This window comes from Vicia villosa, unplaced genomic scaffold (genome assembly GCF_029867415.1).
Source record: "Vicia villosa cultivar HV-30 ecotype Madison, WI unplaced genomic scaffold, Vvil1.0 ctg.002086F_1_1, whole genome shotgun sequence".
Taxonomy (NCBI): Eukaryota; Viridiplantae; Streptophyta; class Magnoliopsida; order Fabales; family Fabaceae; genus Vicia; species Vicia villosa.
In genome coordinates, this window is record NW_026705834.1 from 290,001 (window position 1) to 302,500 (window position 12,500).

Below are 12,500 nucleotides of genomic sequence, written 5' to 3' on the forward strand. Positions count from 1 at the left end.
ATCGGAGGAAGGAATATAAATAACCCTAGTAATCTTCAACAACAAGGACAAACACAAGGTACAGAGACAGAGAGAGAGGCGCGACAGCCGCAAGGCACTTTTGCTTTGATTTGATTGTATCGGGAGATGGGCTTGCGTATTAGTTGGGTTTGCTTCTACCGAGGCAATGTTCCGGAAATTTTTTTTATCTAAAAGAGCAACCGGCTGAGCACGAGGTCCCACATTGTCTCCATCAGCGGCTAGGAAAAAGTCTTTGACTCTTCTTCTAGTTAACCACTGCTTTAGACTATTCCTACTATTAATAGTTCTCAATCTTACTTTTCTCGTCCAAGTCTTTTAGAGTATTGTCTTATATAGTAAGGTAAGTATATAAAGAAAGAATAAAGTAAAGCTTTCCTAAAGGGAAAGGAGTTAATTATTTGAATACTTCTTCCTCTTTCCCTTCTTCTCAAGCTCTTACTCTTACTGGCGCAGATAAAGTCTTTCTTACGGCCAGACGACTTAAACACAGCGCTCTGATCTCCGACCTCCAAGGACCCAAGCAAAGGATTGACTTCGCTAACCTCAGCTTAACCGAAGTCAATATTATAACAGAACTGGAAAGGGCATACCTTGAATACAGATCAAGATTCACTCATGCACTTTGGAACTGACTTAGGAAAGCTAGCCTTAGCCCAAAAATAAAGGAAGGCAGCCGAGCCGAAAGCCCTACAAAGAATATCGCTTATGAACAGGCCCAGGGGTTGTCAGTTGAGAAGGAAGTCTTTATTGAATTGATCATAGAAAAAAAGGATAGAAATGGAATCGGTTGTTTAAGTCGGAAGATCAGATGTTTTGAGCGGAGAATCGGGTTCTGCTAAGCAGAAAAGCCTTCTCTAATCTAACGGGTCGATTCGAAATGGGAATGGAGTTTGAGGCTAGTGGAGCAAGCATGAATAATAAAAGGAAAAAGCCAAAATGAGTGGAAATCAATTCAAAGCAAAGCCACCACCACCGAATAGAACCGACGGGTAATATCCTGTCCTTCCCTACCTACTGTATTCAAGCGAACAAGTGTGTTAAGCGAATCACTTTCCGCCAGTGGTACGCACTACATGAAATCAATGCCCAGACAACTATGTGCGTAATCTATATATCTATCCTTATTGATTTCTTTCGCCTATGGAGTGTTAGGGTATTGCGAAGCTTCTCACTGGAATATACTCGATATTAAGCACAAGAGACGCTTGGGCCTATTACAGACAGGCTCGCAAGCTTAACACGATGAGAAGGTTCCCCACTTAACCCGAGTTTTCGGGTAGAGTAGTGGTCGCCATGCGCCCATCGGTTATAGCCGCTCGCTAGTTGGGGGCAGGAGACAGCCTTTAAGATAAAGAAGGTCTACTGGCCCGGTACGGTGTGGTTTTGTTGGATTTCTCCGTCCGCGTACTTTCACTGGCCCTTTGAATCGATCCTTAAAGACTCCCCCATAAAGATAAGGTTATCCGCTGTTTAAGCTCGAAATCTGAACTTTCACAACCACCAACAGGAAGACAAGTCAGTCAGTATGGGAAAAAAAAAGTATTTTTCTAGTCAAGTTCCAGCTCTAGATAGGGAAGGACGACGAAAAGCACGAGTTTACTTTGAGGTAAAAAAGCCGACGGTGCCTAATCTCCTCGGATATCATCGGCCATCGTTCTCATCGATGACCAGACATGTCACACCATCCCTCGCTGCCCTAACTCACCAATCCCTAGCATCTACCTAAGTGGTATCCTATCACGGAGGCTAGTAAGTAGGCTTTTCTCATATTTGTCACTCTCCACCCAGTATATCCTCCGATGGAAGGGGTACTATCCAATTGTAAGTAGCTTGATTACTGTCTGGCCTTTATCCCTTGCTCATAAAAAACGGATATGGGAAAGGTTGGTGAAAGTGTAAACTAGTGACCTCGAAAGATAGGTGGGCCATATCCAGTCCAGAATGCATTAGACTGACTGCATTGGTACCGAAACATCTGATCAGGCCGTCTGGGGTATATTATATGACAGGTCGTTGTACTAATGATCGGTAGGTGGGACTGATACCTAACTCGGGTATCTATCCCTGTGGAGGGCCCCCATTCAATGATCAGATATGTCCATGGGATTAGGTATGAAATGGGCCATACCAACTTGTTGCTTGAACAAGTCCTAGTAGTAGGGCTCCTCATATGGTTAGCCTCCCTGACCCGTAGCGTATATTTTTGAATGGGATTGGGAATATATTTTAGTATTAACCTAATTTCGGAGGGGGTTCCAATTCATATCCGAGCGTTGGTGCACTTCCCATCTGTTCCCGGGCTTTGACGTAAGGCCTGTAGACCGAGCCTCATATCCCTTACTTCAGAGTCCTACGGTCTTCTTTCTTCTCCCTAATTCTCCGTGAGAACGAATCTTAACCCTTGCTTGGTCTTTTTCTTCCTCCTGACTCTCACTTGGAAGCAAGAGATGAAGACGTAGGCCTTCCTTATGATCGATCACCCTTTCCCGATGGTCCAGTCAGTTTTTCTTTCTTCACTTCCTTTCTGTTGCTGCTAGGATAGATGCGGAAATCTGCCTTATTAAAGAAGAGAAGATAAATCTTATAGAAAGTGGTTTCCAAGTAATAGTAGAGATTTCACTTTGCTTTCTCGTATAGTTTCTAGAAGCTGCTCGATCCCCTTCCCGAAAAGATATTAATTATAGCTTAAAATTATCTAAGTCAAAGCTTATGGTTGCTTATAGGCAGTAGCTAAGCGCGCTGCATCGCCTTCTTCTTCCATTGAAGGAGTGTGAACTGTTCAAGACACCCGATAATAAAAATGAAAGGAACAAGAACAATAAAAAAAAAACAAAAAGTACGCACCTACTAGAACAACCGGGATCCATTCGTAAAAGATCAATATCAATATAAGATCAGTTGTATCTTCTACGACCTGACATTCTTCCAACAATCTCTTCCACAAGAGTGCTCTAATGGCAAAGAGCTGTATCCACTTGAAACTCGGCATTACTTACTTATCATACACACCTAGCCCGGGGCACTTTCAGCCGGTGGTAGGGGTCCCTAACTTGGTTGGAGCTTAGGCCACTAGAACGCGTCTTTAATCTAGTTCAGGAAGGAAGTCTGGCACTCATCTCAGTCTCAGGGACATGCCCAGAAGAAACAGCTGGTGTCAGGTTTTCGGGAATTGAATCAGGATTGTCTTGTGGCAGAACTGATTGCACTAGGAGAAGAAAGCCAGTTGTTTATTCCCATTCCCTTTAAGTCAGGGATTCGTTTAAAGCCTTTCGCTAGCATTACAACAGAACAGAATAAATGGCATCCATCAGATTCATTAGCTGCGGACGCATAGGAATTCTTTCTTACTGTAGCCACACAGATAAAAAATTATATTTCATAGACGAGGTGGTAATCAAGTAGCAATTAACTTTTAAACCTCTTTCTTCTTTATCGCGGGCCCTAAAGACGATCCTTGCCCTTGTTCGATAGAAGAATCTGGAGCGGATTTCCGATAGTTGCCAAGTCGAAACCTATAGTATACATCCAAAAAGGAGAGTTCTTTCAGAGCGGGTCAGGGAATCTAAATCTAAGTCAATCATAGAATCGATTCCCGTTGAAGTTTGACGAGAGATATCGGTAGTATATATAGGTTACGATTTCTTCACTCACGCGAGATTGCTAGGGCAGAAAAGCGAGAACTCGAATGCTTCTCCTATTCTCTATAGATGAGACTGAGAAGTAGATCCAACCTAGTCTAGTAGTAAGCAATCTGCCAAAAGCAAGGTTTTTCTTCCTAATCCTAATCTCGTAGTAGACAGGCTTCTTCTTTAATAGCGGCACATACAATACGTGTAATAAGCCTTAAATGTGATGTGATTTACCCCGGTTACTAACTGAAAGCGGCTCTTCGTTAGCGGTCGTCGCTCGAACGAATCAAATAATTTCTGCGCTTCGTCTTTCACGCCGGAGGGAAAGCCGCCGATTGACACTACTTCTTACTTTTTTTTCCTTCTGACCCGTTCTCTAGGAGCTAGACTCAATGGCTTACAGATACAAGGCGGGGGAATGACTCAATGGTTTTAACTTGCCTTACCCATACCCTTCCCTGACTCTATCTACTGGGACTGACTTCTTGGCTTACTGCAACGCTTACTGTATCTTTAACTGAAACTTCTTTGAAAGGTCCCTAGAAGGGATTGGAATAAAGGCCAGGCAGGTTTGTTTAACAGTCTTTTTCTTATCAATCGGCGAGGCCTCGCTAAAGCTCCGCTTCTTGAACTTGAAACTCCCTGACATTAGAGAGTGCCCAGTTCTCTCCGCTTCTCCTTTCAGTCTAGATTAGCCTGTTGATGTTGAGGTTATCTTATCTTATCACCTGTAAGGATCTTCTTACTTGATAGAGTTGCTAAGACCTCGGTATGCTTGTATGTCTTATCACTCCCCTCGATCCGCCGCCAGCCAATAAGAGACAGAAGAGAGAGCGCACCCGACAAAGCGGATAGGAGAGGTCTTTCTATCTACGACTCACTCTTGGTCTCGAAAAACAATTCATTTGACTTGGTTCACTCCGTTCGTAGACTCTATCGACCCTGGAATGGGCAGACGTACAAGCACCGGTCTGGTACTCTTCGCGTGGCTCGGTAAGCGAGAACTTCCGGAATGCAAGGCATATCTAGCTTTCACTCAACTATATGATACTAGTTGGTATCAGCACATGAAGGCTATAGCAAAAACTCTTATTCGTCATCAACAGGATAGGACCAGAGCTTTACTCAACAGCTCTTACTGTAACAGAAATAGCACCGCTTGCTTATTCAAGACCGCCACTTCTATAACACCAACTGCGGATACCGTACCTTCATGTACAGCTTTCTTCTTTCACAACTCTTTCCTCCTAACGCTGGTAAGACGCTTTCTTATCCCGAACTATATGGCGTATTCACTTAGACTCAATTTAAACTTAGCTTTTGTGGGCTGGGCCTTTCCCTTACAGGCTTTCTTTCTAATGAAAGGGCCTCAGACTCAGGGGCGTGCGTGGGTCAGTTTAGTTTGGTCCTAGCTTATCGTTAGGGTACTAAAATAAAACGCTTGAAAGCCAATGGGAATAGGCTAGCCCGCACTTGAAATTAAAAGGCTTCTATAACAAGGGCATTACGGGATTGAGAGCTAGTGGTACGATAAGACCTGCAAGAAGGCCCCGAGCTACATATCTATCGCGGCTAAACATCACTGGAACGGAGCGGAGTCACTCGACTTAGAAGATGGGATTGAGCTCTACTTCTTATTCTTAATACGAGAGGAGGGTCACAGGCTGATAGGTGGAAGTATTCAAGATAACTATAGAGCGGAATGCTTGGAGCGAGCCGAGCGCTTTCCTTTTAGCCGTGTAACTTGGCCTATTGGTCTACTGGTCTATTAGTCCTTGTTCTCTTTTCGTTATCCGCATTGGAGCTAGAAAGGGCTACTTGTAGGACTTGTACCGATCTGTATTTAGCCAGCTCTTTAGCTCTGCTTGGGTCTATTGGTCTAGTGCTATTCGGTTAAATGTCCTTTGTTTGTTGTCCCGTCGTTAAAGGTCGAGGGCAGAACTTAGGGTTAGAGCTCGAGGGTTATATCCAATGAATGAAGGGCACCGATGCCACCAATCCCCTTTCATCTTGGGGGCGACTCTATGCCTTCCCGGCTTGCTTTCTTGGCCCGGACAATTTATCTTTACTTGGCTCAGTCTCTTCGAACCTCTACCTAGAGCATCTTCGAATCTTGTTGAATTGGTCTACCCCATTACCTTATTGTTTAGTTAGAACCGGAATCCCTATACCTAAAGCTACTGATTCAGATTCTGTTATGAAACCTGAGCCTTCTGAAGAGTCCATGTCCCTTTAGCCGGTGGAGCTGGTTCTAACCTCTTCTTTCGCTTACTGCTTTAGGAATATCAAGATTAGTCCACTACTAGAGAAAGAGCCCTTGTCTTTGGCGCCTAGTCTTCAAGTTCTTCTTCAATGTCAATTGTAACTTACTCCAATGCATTCTTTCACTCCCGTTCCTATCTTATTTTTACAATACCGGAACATCCTCTGCGCCGTGCCCTGGATATGCCATTTCCGCCTAACCCGAATCTCTTTCTTGACTGAGCTGCATTTCCAATCCGTTTAGTCGGTCTCGTACCCAAGTGTATATCCCTTCTTTGTTTGCGTAACACTCTTGATCTTGAAACCAGAGAATAAGCTGACCGCTCTAAGTCGATCTATTATTATCTTTCCCTCCAAACCTTCCTAGTCGAGCTTCCACCGCCCCTAAAGAAAGAGATGGGAGCACATCCGTAACTCAACGTTACGACTTACGGGCACTCATCTCATGGATACCCCTTCTTTTCTTGAGCCAGAGTTGGGGCTTTTGCGGCATCTAGTTCAGTATCAGATAGAGCTTATAGTTTAGTCCCTTGGCAAAGAAGGTTGACTTCTCTGTCACTTCCGTACTTCTGTAACTTATCTTTAGCTTATTAATTGAATTGGTTAGAAAGTCTTTCCCTGGTATTGGCTAGAAGAGAGGGATTAGTCCCCCTCCAACACTGACTTCTTAGTCGAGTAGTTCTCTTTCTCCTTAGCTTCGGTTTTCTCGAAACTGGCTACTCCTTATGATATGCCACCTCAACCCCCGATCTAAGAGCATCTGAGAACATCTCCGGCATTGTCGAGGGAAACTCAGATAACCGGAATGATTGGCCTTCATGCCTATCCCCATCGATCAGAACTGGCAACAGATCTTTCAGCGGATGTAGCAGCGGATATTTATCCGCTGTGTTCAACTCCTGCTACTGGGTCAACTCCAAACCAACATTCGGGAAGGGAAGCCAAACTACTTCTTGAACTAAACAACTTCTTCCTTTTCATTGATTGACTAATGCCCCTCGGTTGAAAGATAATCTTTTACCGCTGGATCAGCTGCAGAAGAATTCTTCCTATTATAGATCACTGCCATCTCACGAATTGGATTTGAACCAATATCTCCGGGCTCTTCCCTTTCCTTTTAAAAATTGCCTCCAACAAGCTCTTGAAAGTCTTTGACTAAGCCTCCTTCCCGCTCTACTGGAAACTTTCCAATATGCTTCGAGTGCCTAAAATAGAAATAAAAGATAAGAGGCAGAGGAAATATCGATTTGGAAGCCAATTCAACCGCTTCGCCCCTATTCATTCTCTAAAGTAAAGGTATCGACAGAAAGAAGTCCCTAGCTTCAGAAGTGGCAGCAGTGCTCTCGTATATAAGAGAAAGGCAGCTTTTAGGAGTGATCCTTCCCTCTAACCGCTAACTCGAAATAAAATAAGCTAAGAGAGATGTGGCAAATAAGGAATTTCAAGAGGTGCGTCGAGAAGTTCCATACCTTCTTGATAGAGTCCATAGCCTTGCTTGTACTTACTTAAGTCAAGATTGGCTTGGTGTTAAGTGTATAAAAAATAAACTATTTAAAATCATCCCTGCTCCTCGAAGTCTTTCTTCGACGTCAGAGAGTTTGATATCATAAAAGCACGCGACGCCCATAGAGATGAAGCAGCGCGCGTCCAAAAAGAAGAACTCTTACAGTCAACTGTAGAGTTCATTCAAAGCAACCGCCACCTATTTGAGGAGTAGCGGCGTGGCGCTGCTGGGTGCTTCTGATCAATAGAACAGGAAGAGGAGGAAAAAACTGAACGACGTTTGGGCTTGATCTTGTTGTACGTCGGAAGCCGGGGTCCGCCCGGTCCAGCCCCAACCTGACGTCTATCTCTATATACGAATATAGAAACGACCTTCCAAAGCCAGGAGTGAGGTGGAAGAAGACTTGGGAACGGGGGTTAGCTTCTCTCCCTCTCCTTATGGTCGAGTATTTATCTAAACCTCTCGCTTACTTGTACTACCTCTCTTCGCATTCGACGATCGGGAAAAGACAGTCTTTCTCCTTCGGACCGGTTGTTATGATCGCTGCCTTCGCTTTCGCTTTTTCTCCATAAAAGAGGAAGAAGTATCATTGGTAAGGGGACTATGAACTAAACTATACGTGTAATCAAAGGCTGAGCCCTTGTCACTCTACTTTTGGAGACTGTGACCCTGCTGATGCTTCTTTTTTATCTTATTTTTGCTTGCGGACCACACCACGGATCCTTGGGTGGAATAGGCACCTTTACCATCCTTGACTTCTCTGGTAAGTTAGGCATCTTCCCATACATAGCCAAGTACGGATTTGGTGGGGGAAGAATAGGTAGGCAGAGATCCGTGAATGCGCAAGCAAAAAGAAAGCATTCACCGACTTACTTACGGAATCTCAAATCGATTTCTTTGTGTTAAGCATATAGCATTCGTTTGTTTAGAATGTGCTTTGAAAAGCTTATGAGATGGATGATTTATGATTATTATTTATTACTAAGAAAATCAGTCAAGTTCAAGTGTGTCATCTTTCTATACGAAAAATATAAAGAGATAGAGAGAGCGAGAGAATGAAGTGAAGGAGCTTACCCTTTCTCTACTTTTGATTCACTTGCAGCATCTAGCCCTTTAAAGCAATTACCATGTCTTAGAAGGAAAGTCATAGGATTCACTGTAAATTCCTTTTGTGGACATCTGAGGAGAGGGGGAAGGCCTTCGCGCCGGCGGGTCAAGTAGATGCGGCACATTGCATATGTATTATTTATATCCCGAAAGCCAGTGCCAGCTACTCCTACTGCTATTGGCTAAAGATCGACAATCTATTCGCCGCAAACCAAGGGACAGCCCTCTTTGTCCACCTGTGAACCTTCTTCTACATGGATGTCAGTTGCTTTAAAGGAAGAAAAGGAGGTAAGAAAAGCAAAAAGGCAAGGGCATGCGATGCCTACTATTTCTATATGTCATTTGCTTGCTTTAGGGCTAGGCTAAGCCTTTAGCTGCGGTTACGAAGAGCTCTTATTCACTCACCAGAAAGACCTGTTATTGCAAGAACAGGATTATCTTACCTTAGCCAGCTTAGAAGTTAATTTCCTATTGAGGAAGTAGTGCCATTAGTTGGAAATTGCATTTCATCTGGACATGAAATCGAAAGTTATATTTCTCGATGCATACTCATATTATCGATATGCCACAAGCTCAAGTCCCACAGCAGATTCTAGCACAACCGAGTCTGATTAACTGACTTCACCACCACCGCTTACGGCTATTTGAACAACGGTTATTTCAGTTATTCCCACATAAAATTAAATTGCAAAGAGAACAGCGGCAACAGATATGGCAACAACAGGATGATAAACCTTCTTCCCTTAACCAGGTCTCAGTTAAGTTCCTATAATTTCTGTGCAGGCGAAGGTTAAGTCTGGAAGCAGGAATGATTCTTACTCCATAAAGGTAGTGAGTTACCTACTAGTCGTAGGGCAGGAAAAGCTATTACACAAACAAGCCAGTTTTGCCAGGCTGAAGTAATGCTTATATAATCTGCTATTTCAACATCATCATATTTACCTCTAAAGAATGGAGCTTCCTAAGACTAGGTGAACAAGGTCTTTTTCTAAGAAGCATGTTGACAAAGCAGAAATGACACACACACCCACTAAAGTATTTACAGATAAGCTCGGCACCTTACGGCCATGTGCCTAGGATCCCCTGAGTGCTCTAAGGATTAAAGTCCAAATCCTATAGGAATTGAAATACCACACTCAGATCGGTGAATCTATCAGGTTTCTTTCTCCTCCTCCGGGATTCATTAATAGAACTTAAATGCAGGAATAAGCACATAGACCATAGGTATGGAAGAATAAAAATTCATTCATGTGCTTATATTTCTAATTTTTCCTAGGAGAACAGGTTGGGTTACCGTAAAGTACAAGACAACTAACTATGCTCTGGTTTTTTCCTTGCCAAGGCCTTTTGACACGGGATCAGCCAGATCTCATCTGGACTCCACATACTTACTGGAAATTTTGTCAAGATCCTTCTCACATACATCAGACACACTGGTATGGATTACCTATTAGTTGCCTAGCTGTACTATCTCAGCATGGCAGCCGTCAAAATTGTCTAGACCGGCAACAATTGCTCCATATCGGTACTTCTACCAAGATGTTCCTGAGCCGCTCTACTTCTCTTCAAGCAGAGGTATATGAAATAAACTTGTTTTCCATGAAGGAATGAATGAGTTATGCCTGTGATTTCGATGAAATTGCTCCTCTACCTAATATAATTGATAGTTTAAGTTTACTATTAGAAGTTTTCCAAAGTCTAAAATTTAGGGCTTGGTCCCGAGCATCTACCATTATACCCACAATGATTGGACCAGACCCTTTTGGCTTGGCTATTCAGGGCCTTCTTCTATTCGTACCTGCTTCCGTTTCTGCCCCCGCCATTAAAGCTTTCTGGTCCAGGCCTCAGGCACAGACCTGAAACTTAACTGATACGCAAAACTAAATTAAGCACAAAAGTAACATCCATCCATATATATGGGAATAACCCCTGTTCGTAAACCCAGTTGTCTTAGGCTGTATGAGTCTTCCTTAAACGAGTGAAACGCTCTAAAGAGTAGCCTACGGGAGATAGCTATATCTTTTCTATCTTCTTAATAACAAGCACACACAGAAGCAGGAAAGCTAGCCACCCCGATTCCTTCTTACTTAACTTTAGGCAGTGTCCATACGTTCCGGCGTGGTGCAAGAGAAATAAAGTCTTATTCAAAAGTCTTCCCTTTCATGAGAAAAGTTGTTGGTGGAATTCTTAAAAGTCTTTCCGCTGTTTTGGGAGAGCACAAAAGCTGATTGATTAGGAAAGAGCTGCTAAGAGGGATGACTCGCCCTTAGCCCTTGTCTAAAACCTAGCAAACAGACCGTTGTAAACCAGGTGAACTAGAGCGAACAGGAGAAGCAAGCAAATAGCGGCCTCTCATCCAATCCACCTCTAGCAGTGAAAGTAAGGTATTCCGATCTTTGATCCGCCGATTAAGGAGCGATTTAAGCGAATACAATATAAGAATGCAAGGAAGGGTTCCCCAGTAAAGGCCACAACTGAAACCTCCGTTGACATCAGGTCCTCCTAAATATTTTACAAAACTCCATATAATTTTCAGCGGCAACACATTGACTGCGTCTACCAATATCCGTGATACGGGCTTCCCGTTCAAGTGAGCTTTGACGTACAGAGGCTTGATGTCTTGGGTCATCTGGGGAGAGGCTTTGTCTAACACGACCTTTTTCGGCTCCCCGGGCTTTGACTGTATGGTCACCTGGCAGGTAACCTCAGGCTCTCCAGCAACTTCCGGAATCGGTACCTTCTGGGCTCGTTGAGCAAGAAGAGCCTTTAATCTATTCGAGATAAAGCCTTCCGGGTTTACTGTGACTTTCATCTCTTCATCCCTCTGGGTCCTCTTCTGATCTTTCTTCAATCATCTCCTCAGGGTCTTCCCTGCGGGGCTATACCGTTCGGGCCCACCTTTTTTTTATACCATTAATAAAATAGCGTATCTAACGAGTCTATCCGTCTAAGTCTCAGAGGAGTCGGGTACAGACCTATGTCCTTACCTTGCTGGCATTTCGTACCTGGGGCAAGCTCCATTTCAGCCAATGCCAGTCTTAGTTATTCTCCGGAGGTTTAACATAGATTGATTACCTGGGGAACCTCTAGTCTCTAGCCCTGTACAAGTATAGGGTCTTTCAGGCTTTATGTACTATATTTGCGTATTACCAGTTGCCTTCCCGGACTTCGGATTCGTTCAAAGAGAAAGAGTGGTTCTTGCTATTTCTTTCTCCCTCTCGCCACGTGAAAGCTATAGAAGTACCATATTTGCCTTTCACAGCGCTAATGATAGGAAATAAAAGTATCCTCTTCGTGTTCATGCCCCACGGTCTAATAGATGTCTCAAAGAGTGGACTAAAAGATCTGATATTCCCCTAATAGCGCTCCTTCTATAAAATAGGGCATTCTTTTTCCTTCCCTTCGGGAGTCAGGTATGCCTCGGATCTTTATATATGGTATTTGAGCCTTTTAAGGGGGGAAAGCAGAAGGAGTTGGCAACAGCAACGGACTTGATTGAATGTACCGTGTACCGACTGCTTCGCCTAACCCTTATGTACCAACATACGATACCTCTATTCGACGAGGAGTATCGGGTTTTGCAAGTTCTGCGACTCCTACCGCCGCTGCCATAGACCAAGGTTTGAACAAGTCCAGTGGTGAAGGATGCCCGCGAGGGTCTCGACCGTTCTCAAACTAACTTCTCAGAATGACCGCTAAAAAAAAACTATTATATATCATATCAATCACATGTCTGAACCAGAGCTAGGGTTTAACCCAGGAGTGTTCACGAAAGACCAACACACTTCGGGTACGCTGTAACTTGTTCGGGACAATGGGAAATTAGTCTCATAGTTGCCTGTTCAGATTCCCGATTATTAGTAAGGCAAGCGGTAGGCAAAGAGGTCGAAAACGGGTCTGGCAGCTACGGGTTCCTCTTTTGTTTATGGGTGAATCTTCCATTCTCCGCGCCCGTTCTATCTGTGTTGATATGTCTT